This window comes from Lagopus leucura, unplaced genomic scaffold, assembly GCF_019238085.1.
Source record: "Lagopus leucura isolate 7727_CA_CO unplaced genomic scaffold, USGS_WTPT01 Super-Scaffold_100018, whole genome shotgun sequence".
Taxonomy (NCBI): domain Eukaryota; kingdom Metazoa; phylum Chordata; class Aves; order Galliformes; family Phasianidae; genus Lagopus; species Lagopus leucura.
Genome location: NW_024962272.1, coordinates 13296479 through 13312058, shown reverse-complemented (window position 1 = coordinate 13312058; position 15580 = coordinate 13296479). Strand labels below are relative to the sequence as shown.

General features: G+C 42.1%; 1 long non-coding RNA gene across 1 annotated transcript in view; it reads right to left on the bottom strand.

Moving 5' to 3' along the window:
- LOC122183506 overlaps window positions 1–15036 on the bottom strand; it is a 28745-nt gene extending 13709 nt beyond the window's left edge. Inside the window, exon 1 of the long non-coding RNA XR_006180273.1 lies at window positions 14835–15036. This is a non-coding gene — a long non-coding RNA (uncharacterized LOC122183506). The remainder of the gene's footprint in view (window positions 1–14834) is intronic.
- Between the last annotated feature and the right edge of the window lie 544 nt (window positions 15037–15580).

Genomic DNA, 15580 nt, shown 5'->3' with positions numbered 1-15580 from the left:
CCCTGAGAGAGAATGCTCATGACTGGCCTCCATCTGGACATAGGGCCACTGGACATAACCCCTTGGCTGTGACTGTTCAAGTAATTATTCATCCCTTCAAAACCACACTTCTCCAAATGGGTATGTTTGTGTTGTGAGACCACGCCAAAGTCCTTTAGGTGCAACCTTCTTTTGTCATTCCATTACAGAGCACCAATGGATTAGTCAGGGAAGCCATGCTGGCTGTCTTGGATTACCTCTTTGTCCCTCACATGCCTCAATATATCTTCTGGGAGGAGATGCTCCAATGATCTCGCCAGACAAAGATGTGATGCTCACTAATCTATAATTCCTAGGGTTTTCCTTCCTTCTTTTCTTAAAAATGGGGGTGATATTTCCCTTTTTTCCAGTCACAAGGAACTTCACTTGACAGCCATGACTTTTCAAATATGATGGAGAGTGGGCTGGCAACTATATAAGCCAGCTCCTTCATGACCCTGTGATACATGTCATTGGGCCTGTATAGACTGGTACACATTCAGCTTCAGGAGACAGTTGTGGACTTACTTTGCGATTACAGTGAGAAGGATTTTGCTTTCCTGATCCTCACCTGGAGATTCAGGGACATGAAGTTGTGGGAAGCCTGACTGACAGTGAATACTGAAGTAAAGAACTTGTTGATTTGTTGCCTTCTCTGAAGTCTGTTGCAACCAGTTCTCAGATATCATTTATCAGAGAGGGTTCACTTACTCTCCTTTGCCTGCCTCTTTTGACCAGTGTACCTATAGAATCCATTCTTGTTATTTTTCACATCCCTCACCAATTTTAGTTCTATCTGTGCTTTGATTTTCTTTATTCCATCTCTGCATGCCTGGACGGCATTCCTGGGTACTTCCCAAGCCACTCCCCCCTGCTTTCAAAGCCTGCACTTTTCCTTCTTTTCCCTCAGTTTGACCAGCAGGCCTTTGCTTAACATGCCAATTTTGTATCTTAAGCTGCGGGACGGAGAGCTCTTGTGCTCTCAGAAATGTGTACTAAAAGATCTGACAGCTCTGTTATATTCTGCTAACAAGCCATATCATATCCATTATAATGAAACCTTTGTGAGTGTCACAGCTGACCTGACTATTTCAATATATGCAGCATGAGGTGATGTCTTAAATTTTTCTGGAAAGTACCAAGGCAGATACTGGCAGTTTGACACACGCTTTGCTTTTCATTCTACAAGTTACCGAGGAGGACATATTTCTAGACCAGCCACTTCTGCTGTCAGTGTTGGGGTGTTGTGGTAGAGTGAATTAGATGCTTGTCTGAAGACGCAGAAGAGGTTAGGTCAGGAGGACTTGACTAGAGAAGTCAACTTTGGCCCTTACTACCAAATCTAGATTTGAAAGACTGTAATTTGTGAATGGTGCAATGACAATGTAAGTGGGTCAAAGAAGGGCAGCAAGGGAGCAAAGCATCTTCCTAACGGGCTGTCACTAATGATGCTAGAGATACCTCATGGTCAGCAGAGCGGATCTACTTCAGCATGGCCATGCACAGGCCTATTCCCAGGCTCAGTTGAGACCACAGCAGGATTCTGGCTGTTTAGTTTAGACTTGTCCCACAGCTCTGCTATGTCAGATTCTGGCTCTTAACAAGTGTGAGGCTGTATAAATAAACAGGTAACATTTGCTGAAAGCATACACCCCACTCCATAGTGACAGAATCATGCCTCCAGTAAACAGATCCAATTTCTGTTTTTTCAACATCTTCTTGAAAGTTAGTTTTCCACCTCACTTCTCAACCCCAATCTCCCTACAGCATGTGAATAGTGTATAAAGCCTTGGATCAGTATGTGAATTAGATTTCACTCCAGGCTTCTCCTCCTCACTAACAAGCAAGCTGCAGTTGCAGAAGCAAAACTTATGTCTCCTTTTGTAGAATATAAAGGGAAAAGCTCAGTGCAATTGGCCATGTCTAGTGGGCAGGAAAAACAGAAAAGGCAGAGCATTTGCAGGGTAAAAAAGATCCAGATGAAAAGGGAATGCACTTCTCAATCCTCCTTTTTTCCAGCTTCCAGCCTCTCTCTTTTGTTTTTTAAATTAATTTTTGGCAGTAACATAACCCCTGGAATCCTGCCATTTACTGCTTTAAAATTTCTGTTGGAAAGAGGAAGGGAAGAAGGGAGGGGGGGAGGAAGGGAGGGAGGGAGCAGTAGGGGGAGTATGAAAACCTGACAGAGTGGGTTGTGCATAACAAACACTTGTTCTGCAAAAATAATCTGCAATTTATTTTTATGATGACTCTGTTTTTATATCAGGTCCTGTGGGAGAGAGATACTCTTCAGTAAGGAATACTGGCTATTTCAGTGAAGCAGCAGGACAGCTAGGCAGAACTTAATGTACTGGTATTTTGTGGAGTTTCCTTAATAGAAGGCTGCCTGTAACAGGATCATTCCTTAAATCTTTAAAGCATGAAATGTTTATAGCTGAAAAGATGCAACCATGGCAACACAGATATATTAAAATAAAGGAAAGATTCTTCTTGTTTTCATTTGAGTGGTTTCACAGACTCCAAGGAAGGGGCACTGCATCCTTGCTGTGACCCAGCAAGAAGCTTACACAGTCTGCAATTGCTTCCAGTGGTGATCTGGGCCCCAACCTTTTTTCATTCCTGTTCCTTGGATCAGCTGGGACAGGCTCTCCCCACTCACCTCTTTGGCGTTCCACAGAGCATGTCCTCCACATCCAGCAGCTTCACCAGCTGTTGCCTGTGCCCCCACCTTGCTCTTTCTCCTGCCTTAAGCTTCCTCCCTTGAAAACAATTCCCTTAAAATTAATACTGATAGACGTGGACTTCCTCTTTATTGTTTTCTGTTGTTATTGATTCATTTGGCATTTCCCTCAGTTGCTTTCATGTGAGTCTTGGGTTGACCTGGCTTTCCTCCAGGTGCTTGGAGAGAAAATGCAGCATTTACCTTCATGAAGCACCATATAACAAGACTTGTGCCCTTTAGTCCATATTTTGGGAGGGAAGAGGAAGAAGGAGAAAAAAGTGAGGCCAAAAGTGCTTCTTCTGTAAAGAATATGGATATTTCTTGTCTAAATATATTACACCATACATATCCTGATATTCTCAAGCAGGATATCTTAAAATGGAAGCTGACAGCTTGTATGTGCTTGACACAGAGTTGTTTTTGAAGGGACGAATGTGTAAAAGAAAATGTGAAAAAAATGCGGGTGAAATGTAAAAGAAACTGGTGTTTTCATTAATTCCTCTAAATGACCACATGGTTTTAAAATTTAAACAACTCCTGTAGAGTTGGAACGCTGTAGCAACAACGTTGTTCTGCTGCACGAGATCTAATGATATGACACCAATGAGAAGAAGAAATAAAATGTACACTTCAGACTCTCCCACAGACAGGGGAAAGAGACCACCACAAGCTGTTGCACTGTACAGCCTCCAGCTCAAAGCAGGCTTCACCACACCCAGACAGCTCAGTTATGCTGTCTGCAGAAAGGGAACTTTCTGAGATGAAGGCTGAAACATACTTTTGAACTGCACCAGCTTTCCATGGAGGTGTATCAACGAACGGACACGGAAGAACAACTTGCAAAGGGCAAAAACACATCATGGATCATCTTTCTTTTGTCTGTTTCAGATGCTACAGAAAACACGGTAGTCAGTGTTGATTGTGGTGACCAAAGTCTTCTGTAGTTCGCATGAGCTTTCTGTGTCTGACTGCCATCAGGCAGCATGATATGGGAGGAGTGGGCCAGCAGAGTGGGACTGACCTTGTTGTTCAGAGCTTCTGCTTGGACAAGATGATGTAGAGGCATATAGGGACCTCCTAGGGCACATCTCTTGGGATAGTTTCACCCCAAAAGAAGCCAGCTGATGCCCAAAGGGGCTGCCCTTGACAAACGAATAACGGGGTGGAAAGAGGGAGCATTTTCCTGCCTGCCTAAAACACTAACCTAGGAAACAGTAATGTTTTTAACTGAACAGGCACTGAGCAAGGAGTCCAAGGGCAGAGAGATACATATCTTGTGCCCATCCCTGTGCTACTCCATCCTGTGAGGCCCTGGCCACTCTATGCTGCTGAGCCCATCCTTGCAGTGCCTCCAAGAGATGTCTCATCCCTAGTGAAAAATGGCATTTGCTTCTCATTGTCTGTTTTCATATGTGTGCAGCTTCCACCTTATCTCTGAAGCATTTTTAAAATTCCCAGCATTGTAGCATTCTCTCTTGCTCTCCCAGGCATCTCACATAACCATATGTCTCCCTGCCATGTGCAGTTAAGCAACTATTTACTGTATGTCTGAAGAAAAGTCTGGAACAACCTTAATTTTCTATTTAAAAAGCAGCTGCTGATTTCAGCAATTGTCCTGAGGAATGCTTTATAGTTGATCTATGCTGTGATGTGTAATGTTACTGAGGACAGGATAAGCCAGATTTGATGTCTTTGGATAATACTGTATTGTGAGACATTTCCAGATTTTATTCAATGTTAGAAAGAAAGTACATGTCACTGGATAAGGCAAGGCCTCCAATTAAGTTCATGAAGTGTGTATTTAAATTTTAGGATCGTATCAGGTGTGCCTCATAAAACTGAATATATAGGGTTTTTTGTACGTGGTTCAATTAAGGGATTAGAAAACATTGGCATCATTAAAACAGGCAAGAAAACATTTATTAGCCTGTCAAAAAGTATTACAGCCTCAGATAAATCCACTGTAGCTCTGACCCAGATAGTGCTTTGCTGTAATTCAAAGTGATGGCAAGGACTGTGAAGCAACGGAAGAGCTAGGAGACAGCTATCTTACTAGAGTGAAAGCACAAGCTGGCATTTCTCCTTCAGAAAGAGATGGAACATGCACACATTGGGAATGCTATTCTTCAGTTACCCACATCATGCAGGTGAGATGCATGACATTAGGGTTTCCTTCTGACGCTTTGATTTTGTCATTGCTTTAGTAAGTCGACACAAACATGTCGACTCACATCAGCTGAAAATAGGGACCTCAAGTATAAAAACTGATACTGGCTTAAAATGCTCATTCAGAAATGTTTGGTATAAAAGGAAAAATACCGATGAAAGAACTTTTGCTCCAAGCAGAGGCTTCTGGAGCAAAAACTCTAGAAAATATATACTTTTTTTTTTTCTCTATTTTTAAAAATGCAATATTGGTGAATAAAATGGATAAACTACCCCTTGGTTTTAACAAATATTCTTCAGAATACTTATGTCTTGTTATGAAGGATATCTTTTAAAGAAGGAAAGAGTATGATGATTGACTTAACTGATGGTATTACTTTCTTTAGCTGTATAATGTTACGCTGCTAACGTCAGGAGCCAAAATCCATCTGTGCATTTTTCATATACTCTTAGATTGCTTAACCTGCTTCACACAAGTACACACAAGAGCAGGGGGAAGAGTGAAGAGGAAATGAGCTATGTGTGAAAGGTTTAATGTAATAGAAGTAATCTTGATATTCTGGTAGATTAATTCTGGAGTGTAGAGATGCTTTAAACACAGATGTGTGAGAAGTTGCTATTGCTGTGTTTAGTCAAATTTACTACTCAGTGCTTCTGTGACTTGAAAATGTTTTTTGTTGTCTGGAGAGGAAAAGGGCTGGGGAATTTTGTTTTTGAAAGGATGCTTACTCCTAGAAATTTTTTTAATACTTTGGTGAGTGTTAAGTTTCACTTGAGTGATATACAATTCAGCAGCACTGACTGCACGGAGGTTCTCTTGGAGGCACACTGAAGCCATGCAGGTAGCGCTGTGATGGTGGCTACAGAAAAGCTAGCTCTCTGATTGATATATCCAAACAAGACCATTTGAAATCTGGGAAACTGATTATTCTCATAGAAGCCTGTAACTGATTTTGTCCAAGGCACTTGTACTGATTTGAACTAAAATTCAACACTTTTTTGTTGCTTATATTCCAGCTTTGGCTGCACATGGTCAAAGGTGGTTTACTGTTATGATTTTATAATTTTTTGTTATTGGTATTCCACATCATAATATCACGTAGTGCATTTGGAGTTAAAGAGTTAATGCCCTAGTTCTGTGGATCGTGGATATTTCTGGGTACCAGTTCTCAGAAGAGAAGAAAAACTACATCTCCCAAAAGACTTTCACTGTTCTATCTGTTTTTTTTTTGTTGTTGTTGTTGTTCAGAGGGAAAGATAAAACTATTCTCAAATCATGAGGCTGTCCCTTTTTTCTCTTATTACTCATCTTTGCATGTATGCTCCCTAGCCATCTCACCTTCAGCATTAGAGTAAGGCTTTCAGTTTTGGACATGCTCTCATTTTATTTCATTTATTAGACTCAATTTCAATTATACTGTATTACGTTGTTTTATATTGTGATCTCATATTTAGTAAATTGACTTTCCTTCTCAGATCATTGCCACTGTACTGTTTTTAAGCCCAACTCCCTACTCTTTTCCCTTTTCCCCCTTTCTCCTTTCCCCTTTCCTGGGGCCCATGGGTACTCCTGTCCCATTTAGTCATGAAACCAGGCCAAAGTGGTCTGTAAACCACTGACATTTATCTTTCTTTCAAGGATGGGTATTTACAAGGAATAAAAATCTATTTGTTGCCTATAATTTACTGACCTACCTGATATTCAGTAATGCTCTTTTAAGTGTATAACATATGCAGAACAAGAAAATGTTCTGATTTCAGTGTTTAAAACCTACCTTTGTCCCACTAAGAAAGCGATCAAAACACATCATGCCTCTTTCCTCAAATCACTGTTATATTAAATCTTTCACTGCTAGAAGCATTCATATTAAAAAAGGCAAAAGTTTACAATACGGTAAGTAATAGCTTCACTGGGATATAGAGAACGTTTTAAACTAAGCAAATAGTTAACTTCATTTTTGCACACTCTGGAAAGGATATTTAAACTGTTTTGACATGTACAGATGCTTGTTTTAGAATCATAGTCTTTCCAGACATTACTCAATCCACCTGACATTGGAGAAGTAGGATTTGTCACCAGTTCCTGATCTAATGTGTTTTTGCGCTGAATTCAGAAACTCCTAACTCTAGTAGTTCTAAGTTGTTCACTCTAAAAATATTCTTTTTCCAGAGCCCACTCTATGCCAGTAGATTTTACTTGAGGGAGAATGTGCAACTTGATACAAGTGGGAGAGGTTGTGAGTGGAGCCATTAGGGAATCCCTCCATCAGTGTAAACTTAATGTAGCCACTACTAACCACTCTGCCAAGGTGGTTATTATTGCTTCAGATATTTACAGCTTTTTCATTGATAAGAAAGAATTTTCCATGCTGGTTTAGGGGAACTCATTAGATGTTATTAGTGAGTCGTGATTGCATTCCTATTGTCCTGCAAAACTGAGCAACCGTGGTGTTTTCATAAATGATGTTTGGAGTTATTTAATTTGAACCTGATAAAGACAACTTCTGATTTCCAGGACATCAGTTCCTGTCTATTTTCTCAGGTGTGTTATATGGGATTACAGAGCTGCAGCATGGCTGAAGCAAGCAGCAGCTCTGGAGGTTGTTCTCTCCAGTCCCCTCTGCTTAAGCAGGGTCAGCCAGAGCAGGCTACTTGGGGTCATATCCAGATGAATTTAGATTATCTCCAAGATGGAGATGTTACAGTCTCTCTGGGCAGCCTGTGCGAGTACTTGATCACCCTCATGGTAAGGAAAGTCTTGCTAATTTTAAGCTAAATTTCTTTTGTCCTAGCTTATGCTTGCTGCCTCTTGAAATGATCACTGGACACCACTGAACTCCATCTCATTGATTTCTACCTTCAGGTGTTTATATGCATCGATAAATACCCCTGGACTATCACTTATTCAGACTTGTCCTGTTCCCTCTTCTCAGGATTCTGTGCTCCAGCTCCACCATCATCTGTTTGCTGCTCACAGCTTTTGCATTCCGAACCAGTTTTTTTTTTTTATGGGTATCAAAGTCAGCAGAGCATCTCCGTCTGTCACCTCTTCGATCAGAATCTGCCAGAAAGTTGTCATCAGTGTGCTCCAGAAACTCCCTGGATTACTTAAACCCTACTGTGTTGCTCTTCTGAATAGTATTGATGGGACTGAATTTCCCACGAAGACAAAGGCCTTTTCCCAGTTTTTCAAAAGCGACCTCACCTATCTATTTCTCATATGAAGGTCTGCAGCACGCCTTCATTATAATGTTGCCCCCTTTGATTTTCAATGTAATCCTAACCTATAAATTCCCAGCTGGGTTGAGATATGTCCCCAGATTCAAAGATATTAACTGCCAGTCCCACTCCTCACTGCCGTAGCCACTATGTCCCAAACTGCCCAAATCTGTCCACACCAGTAGTCCACTCATATGAACCATCTGTCATGTGAGCTATCCAGCTGTGAAAGCTGCACCTCTGTGACTCCAACCTGACTGTAGCTTTGCAAGCCACACAAGGGCCCTCGCTCCTCTTGCTTCTTCACTATAGGACATACGTACATACAGGTGCCTCAGAATGCTTCAATATGGAAAACTGCAATTGTTTGCCCTATCATGCAATCCTCTCTGCGTATTTGAGGTAACACAAAGTTGGATTTTACTGGGGAAACCATGGTCATAACATATGTTATCAGGTTGAGGTAAACTCTAGATAACCTTTAAGTATCCAACATGAAACTGCAGTTTGCACTCCCGTGGGCATATTATGGCAACTTCTCAACAAAGGTGAATGCAAAAAATCCATTACTTCATCAATCAAAAAAATATGACAGTCCCACTAGTGATCGTTATGCTGTAAAATCCTGCTGCCTGGGTAGATTTTAACTTCATTCCTACTACTTCAGGAAAATATCCTGTGAATGTATGGGCATATGCTGAAAGAGGTATTGAATTTCCCTCAAAAAACTATATCAACACAAAAATGGTGTATGCACTACCACCATTCAACATGCGGTTTCTGACTTTTTCAGATTTAGGATTTCACAATGTCTCCTTCCCTCTGATTCCAACACAGATTTCCTTATTTCTTTTCATCCTCTGAATGAAGAGACTTTAGAATTTGAAACAGTGAAATAAATTTACATAATAACTGATATCCTTATCACCTGCTCTCTCTGAAACAAAATGTTGTATAGAGTATTTCATCTTTTCACGGATTGAAAATGTCCCTTCCAGTTTACCCTCCGTAGTCCTCCTTCATACGTGTAGCTACCGCCTGCTAAGGCAGAGAAAAGATCCCTTCCTTCTCCAAGAACAAAAAGATCTTTCTTTTTCTTTTTATTTTTCCTTCCAGGAAACTAAAATTAATGCATTGCTATAGTCTGAGCTATTTCAGTAGGCTCATGTCTGTGGCTGTGATGAACCACTGCTGTGCTGATGGTGAGGTGAGACTCATGTCCACTCCAGGACAAGGCAGACTGTGCGACTAGCAGTGACAGCAAAATCCCCCAGAGGACACATTTCTAGTGATGATGACTGTTACAGAGGCAGTATCTACTTCTGGACTACCTGGGGGAATGTCCTTGCTTTGTTGACAAGAGGGCTATATGGAGCTGAGACTTGTGTAAATGGTGAAGCAATTGGAAGTGCAGGTGTGTTAGGATTGGTGTCATTGGTTTAATTTGGCTTTTGCTACTGCCAATTCTTTGCGTTCACAGTCAGCACTATGGCTGCCAGCCACTGCTTCTGTTAAATGCTTACGATCAAGGCTGGTATGAGCAAGCATGCTGTCTATAGCCTTTATGAAATATTTTCAGAAATGTGTTAACCTGAACAGAGGGGTAATAATGGGTCAAAAATGCAGAAATGATCTGAATGTCAGACTGAAAAAACAAAACACTGTTGCAACTTCCTGTTTCATTCATCTCAGCGAAAGTCACTCAAAGGAAAGGATGAAGTCTTTCTGCATGGTGCATTAGAACTTTGCTTTAAAATGTATGTTTAGTAGTGGGTCAGCCTCCTGCCTGGCTCCCACCATCATAGTACGGAAGGCCTCCATTGTTGTACAACGAGGCAGTGAGGTGCACCATGTGCTGAGCATGTGGTAAAGATAAGGAAGATGTTAGGAAAGATGCTGGGCATCCACCAGTGCTGTACTATCACCTGCAATTGACTCACATTTTGTTTTTTGAACAAGAAGGTTCAAGAAGGTTCAAGGCTGTGCCTGCAGAAAGCCAGGAGGATGAGCAGGGAGGACAGGAGATGTCCCTGCCTCTAGGGATGCCACACCAACAGTGTGTGAACAAAATTGGCACCTCTCTCACCAGTGGGCAAACTCCTTCCTGAACTTGGGAAGAAGGGTCAAGAGCAGTAGAGTTCCCCAGGAGTGGCCTTCACAGCAGTGTTAACAGACTCCAGAAGAAGTCATGTAACATTTCCCGATTAAAATATAGAAGCTTCTCTCCAAGGATATGAAGGAAAAAAATAAAAATTTGTACAGTGGAAATCCAGATCCTTCCTGAAATGAAAGAAACAGACCTCAACAACAGGAAGCTCTTCAGCTACAAAATGCAGGAGAAGCACAGAGAATGCTTGTCCTGTTTTTCCAGGCCACTGCTAGCACCTGCTCTTGGCCAGAGTTGGAGGAAGGGTACTGGGACAGAATCATCAATCTTTCTCACTGCATTCATACAGTCTGAGTCTGAGTGATCTTATACTCACAGAGGAGACGTGTGGCTGCTGTTACACAAGCAGGTTATTGCTCACTGTGCTTATGACTAGCTCCTGTCCTAGTGCATCCATAATCCCACCCAGCATACACATAGCTTCTGTAAGTCTGGGGGATGCTGGGCACAGTGATTCATACTTTGTGCATCCACCAGTGTCATTGAACAGCCACAGGGAACAATCACAGAGACAGAGGAACCCCATTTCCAGTGCAGTATCCTCCTCTTGCTGAGCTGCATTTTATGAAGTAACTGTTTCCTCCCATCAAGAAAAATCAGATCCTGGAGAAAAACACAGCGGCTTGCATCTCATTATTATGAAAGACAAGGTTTTCAAGCATACAAATCCAGTCCACCACTGCCATTAATCCAGCAAAGCATTCTACACTTCTCTCTCCTACCTCCCACATACTCATGTTTATTCCTGCTGGATAGCATGTTACCAGGGCTCCCAAGTGTGTGGCAAGACGGGGACAGATAAAGGAAAAAAAACTACAATGAGATTCAATGAGCAAACAGAGACATCCTCTCACTTCATCCACTTGCACCTCTTTTATCCCTTGATAGGTTTCAAAAAACAACTTCCTACCTCCTCTTCTCTTGTCTAAGTAACTCCCATGGATTCAAAGGGACACACTCCGATGATCATCAGCACAGGGCAAGGTAAGGAAGGTAAGACTCACAGAAAGACTGTAATATCTCACAGAAAATGAGAGATGTAATCCACCTTCCTTTTATTTGTCTCATTTCTATTGATGGAAATGTACTGCAGTGTGTTTCACTATTTTCATCAGAAAATCCTCAGGGACCTACATAAGACTGTTGCGATCAACACCTATTTCACCATCACACTGGATAATCCATCAACCAATTCTATAAAGCAGTCATGTGCAAATGAGCGTACACCACCAATGTGGCAGAAGCTGGTGGAAGGCAATGTCTTTATCCTTCAGCTATAAATAGACAACTGAGACATAGAGATATTTACTTGAGAAAGGGCTTTTACCCTGTTATCCTGGGGTTCTGTGCCAGAAGCTCCAACAAAGGGTCACCCTTCTGTCTCATGTGAAAGCTGTTGCCTTCTCTTCTCTGGCTTAGAGTTGCCTCCCAGTCCCCAGACTGTGGGTGTCTGGTGGCCCTGGTGCCTGTGATGTGGTCAGACTGGGGACTACACTAAACTACGTTTCCTCAAGAACAGACATAAGACCCAGGACCATAAGCAAATGTTTCCCCAATGGCTTCACATCCTTGCGCACCTGCAGATTCACCACCTGCAATACATATGGGTTGTAATTATGCATAATTTAAATACCCTCAGCTAGTCATCTCACTTTTACACTGTCTGTAGTACATCCTCCCACCCAACTACATAAATTTCCTCAGTAGCAGAAACCCGAATGATTATCACTGAGAGAGCAGTTAAGACACTCAGTTGCCTTTGGTAGAGTAAACTCTTCAGAGACATGAGTAAGTAGAAGACAGCTACATGGCAGATGTTTATACATATGCACATACACACATATACACACACTCTCCCTCTCTAATTTCTTGACACATGGAGAGCAGCAACACATGCAGCACACTTTGTATTGTACATCAACTTCAAACATAGCCCAAATCAGCCGTGGAAATGGCAGCAATTATGGTAAGCTGAAACCAAACAAACTGTAGCAACCTAATAGTTTCAATGGCAGAAAAAAAATCCCACGTCACCCAGCTGGAGGAGCTGATAGGAAGACAAACCTCAAGGCAGCTTATGGTTTCCTGGCTGTCATCAGCTTGAAGCTTGGATTCTTGATATAATGAATAATCAGTGTTTGAACTGATGGAAGTGACCTTAAAATATGCTAGGGAGATAGAAATTTTCACAGTGTGCATTGGGCAGTGGAAACTGTGGTTTGAATACATTTGTGTGGTAAATGCTTTTATTACAGGGTGGAATTAAAGCAGGGTAAAAATAAAGGCAGAAGTCGCTACATGACTGAAGTAAGAATTTAAACACGAAGCCATAGAGAGAGCTCTCTAGATGACAGCAGTAGTTTAAGAGGATGTACATTATAAGTCAACCCTGTCTTGAGGTAGTGCAAAGAAAGCATTTAAACAGCCAAATAAGCTGGTAAGAAGCAGTAGAGAAAGTATTCAGATGGCGACTGGCTAAAGGCACTAAAGTTGTCTTAGCATTCTCCCTGAGGAGATGTCACTGCTGTCTGATACATCAACAGAAATGGTCATCTGCATCTCACGTCTGCTTCAACTGTCACCTTATGTCATCTCACCTTCGCCTCACCTCCATCTTATCTCCACTTGCACCCCTACCTCACCTCCATTTCCACCTCACCTCCCTCACCACCTCTACAATGCTGTCATTTCCATCTCTGCCTCCACTTCATCTCCACCCCACCTCACTTTCACCAGCTTCCTCATTCCTGTGTCTCAGTGCTGTGTCAGGGATAGTAGGCAGCTTTCAGCAGTCTCTGTCTGGGTTCTATAAAGGCTGCGAGCATATACCCTAGGTGCCTTTGTTCAGGGCTAAAAGGAGGGAGTCACTTGGCTTTCTGGGCTCTCTCTGCATCTGCTGCAGGCATCCAGTCTTTGAGGGACTTGGCAGAACAGTGCTCACCTTCTGCCAAGATTTCTGTGAAGTTGTATTCCTGGGTTGCTTTGTCCTTTTTAGCTGACCTGGTCATGGTCCAAAAGTTAGGCTTTGGAGGAATGAACTGAGCACCCAGTTGTTACAACAAGGACAGTCAGCATCCAACAGAGACTTTTTTTATAATTGCAGAGGCATGAAGAGGCAAAATAAATGAAGTACTGGCTTGGCAAAAGGCTTTTTTTCATGCACCTCTGCTCTCCTTCCCAGAACTGCTGCTTTTTAATTAAAAAAAGATCTCTTGGGAAATAGGTAAAATGGACAGCTTTTTGCTGTGAGACCACCATTTGCTTTCCCCTCTTCTGCCTCCTTAATTTAGGTTAAATTTAAAGGAAATAACTTGAGGTTTGGAAACAAATATCTCTAGAGAGCAACTTGGCGGTATGGTGTGGCATGAAGCCAATAGCTATAGAGATCATCTAACTTGAACTGAGGCAGGTTGAAAAAAAAAGCCAGAGAAACTGAATCAACCCTTTTCTATAGGCATTGCTATTGACCTGATTTTCTTCTGCTCTGTGCTCTATGAGGCAGTGTGTATCTACATCAAAAGGGTCTAGATAACCATAGCCACTGTTTTTAAGGTTTTCTTCATGCTGTCTGCAGGCTCACAGACACAGCTGCCCACAGTGTGCCCTGCTACTTGCTGTCTGTTTGGATATTGCTTCACCCTGAAATTTGGGCAGTTTTACACCTCAAGCAAAAAGGGAACATATGTTCTGCATTGAGCATGAAGCTGGCGAGTATGCAGTTCACACCTCTGCTTGATCCAAAGCAACATGTTTGTGTTCCTGGCGGCTCTTTACCATCACTTTCCATCACTTTACATGGATAGAGAGGTCTCGTTTCTTGTGACTGGCAAGGAATAGTGAACCTCGAAGAACTCTGTACTCACAGGAGAAGACACAGTGTTTTGCAGAGACATACTTAAGCAGAATGGTAGGGCTCCTTTTTCCCTTCCTTCTCTCACCACAAATGCACTGCACCATCATCAAAATGTTTCTGATCCTTACCTAGCAGTAACATTATAGCCTGTGATGTGGGACTGGGATGGAGAGAGCATGAGGCCATTTTTCAATCCACAGACCACAGCAGAAGCCATTGCACCAGCAGAAAACCACACTGCTCCACCTCTGCACCTCCAGTCTGATCAGACCTGGTTGGTTAAAAATCCAGCTTGGACTTTTAACTCATCAGACAGCCCTCTTTAACATGAGAGCATCTCCCCCTTGCCAGAAGTGGTGGTGATGGATTTGATGAGGACCACAGACCCTTGGCAAATGGGCTGCGTCCATGCTTGCCAATCCTGTTGTTGAATTAGGCTGAAGTAAGGTTTCCGCACTGCAGTTACGAAGGACCTGATTCATAGGAAGACTCTGTACTGACCAATCCATAGGGCCAGTCTAACCGGTAAATCTAAAGCATGAAAAATACATTTGGAACAGGAAATAAGGAATACATGCAAGTGAAATTCCACTGGCTTGTCTTAACATCTCTGTTATACCTCTGTGCTGTTGCTCTTGACTTACAATGTGTAAGATCTTACTTTGTTACAAATAAGGTGGCATACTCACTGTGGATAAGAGAACAGACATCTATATTTTCCTCACTTTGATAAGCTCATCCGCTCAAGCATTCTGTGTCTGTCAAGTTGGGAAAAAAAGTCATAATCCTAGTAGAAGCCTTAATGCCATCCCAAGATCTCTGTAAAGAGAAGAATGCAAAATCCTCTATATGTTTATGGTAGACAAGCGTAAAAAGACAAGCAGCTTTCTTCTTGTCCCACCTTCTTAATCCAGAGGAACAGGACTTCAGATGGTTTTCCAGGAGGGTACTGTGCTGAAGAAGGCAGAAAGTGATGCTGGGGAAGCTAAACACTCATTATCTTAATAATGCACCAAGCCAGCCTGGAACATTTTACAAAAGTAGAGTCGGTCTTTGGAAAAGCCACAGAACAGACAAAAGTATATGTGCTCATCTTTCAGTCCAGTAAAAGGAGACAAACCATTGCCAGACCTTCTTTAGAAGTACTCTTTTTCTCTGTAAAATAAAATGCTGCAGTACTGGTGAAGAGGTCCCATGAAAGCCAGTAGTTGCCAGAATACTATTTTTGGAAAGGAAAGCCTGTTTCTCACTTTGCTGAAATCTCTGAAATGTTTCCATTTCATTTCTGAAATCTCTTTGCTGAAATGTTTTCACAGAAATTGTCAGTTCGGCAAATCTTTTGTGATTGAAGCACTCAGGGGAGAGCAGGGGTGGGGCGGAAACAGGCCAGAGAGGGCAGCAGAGGGGGAAACAGGCGGGCCTTTCCAAAAATAGT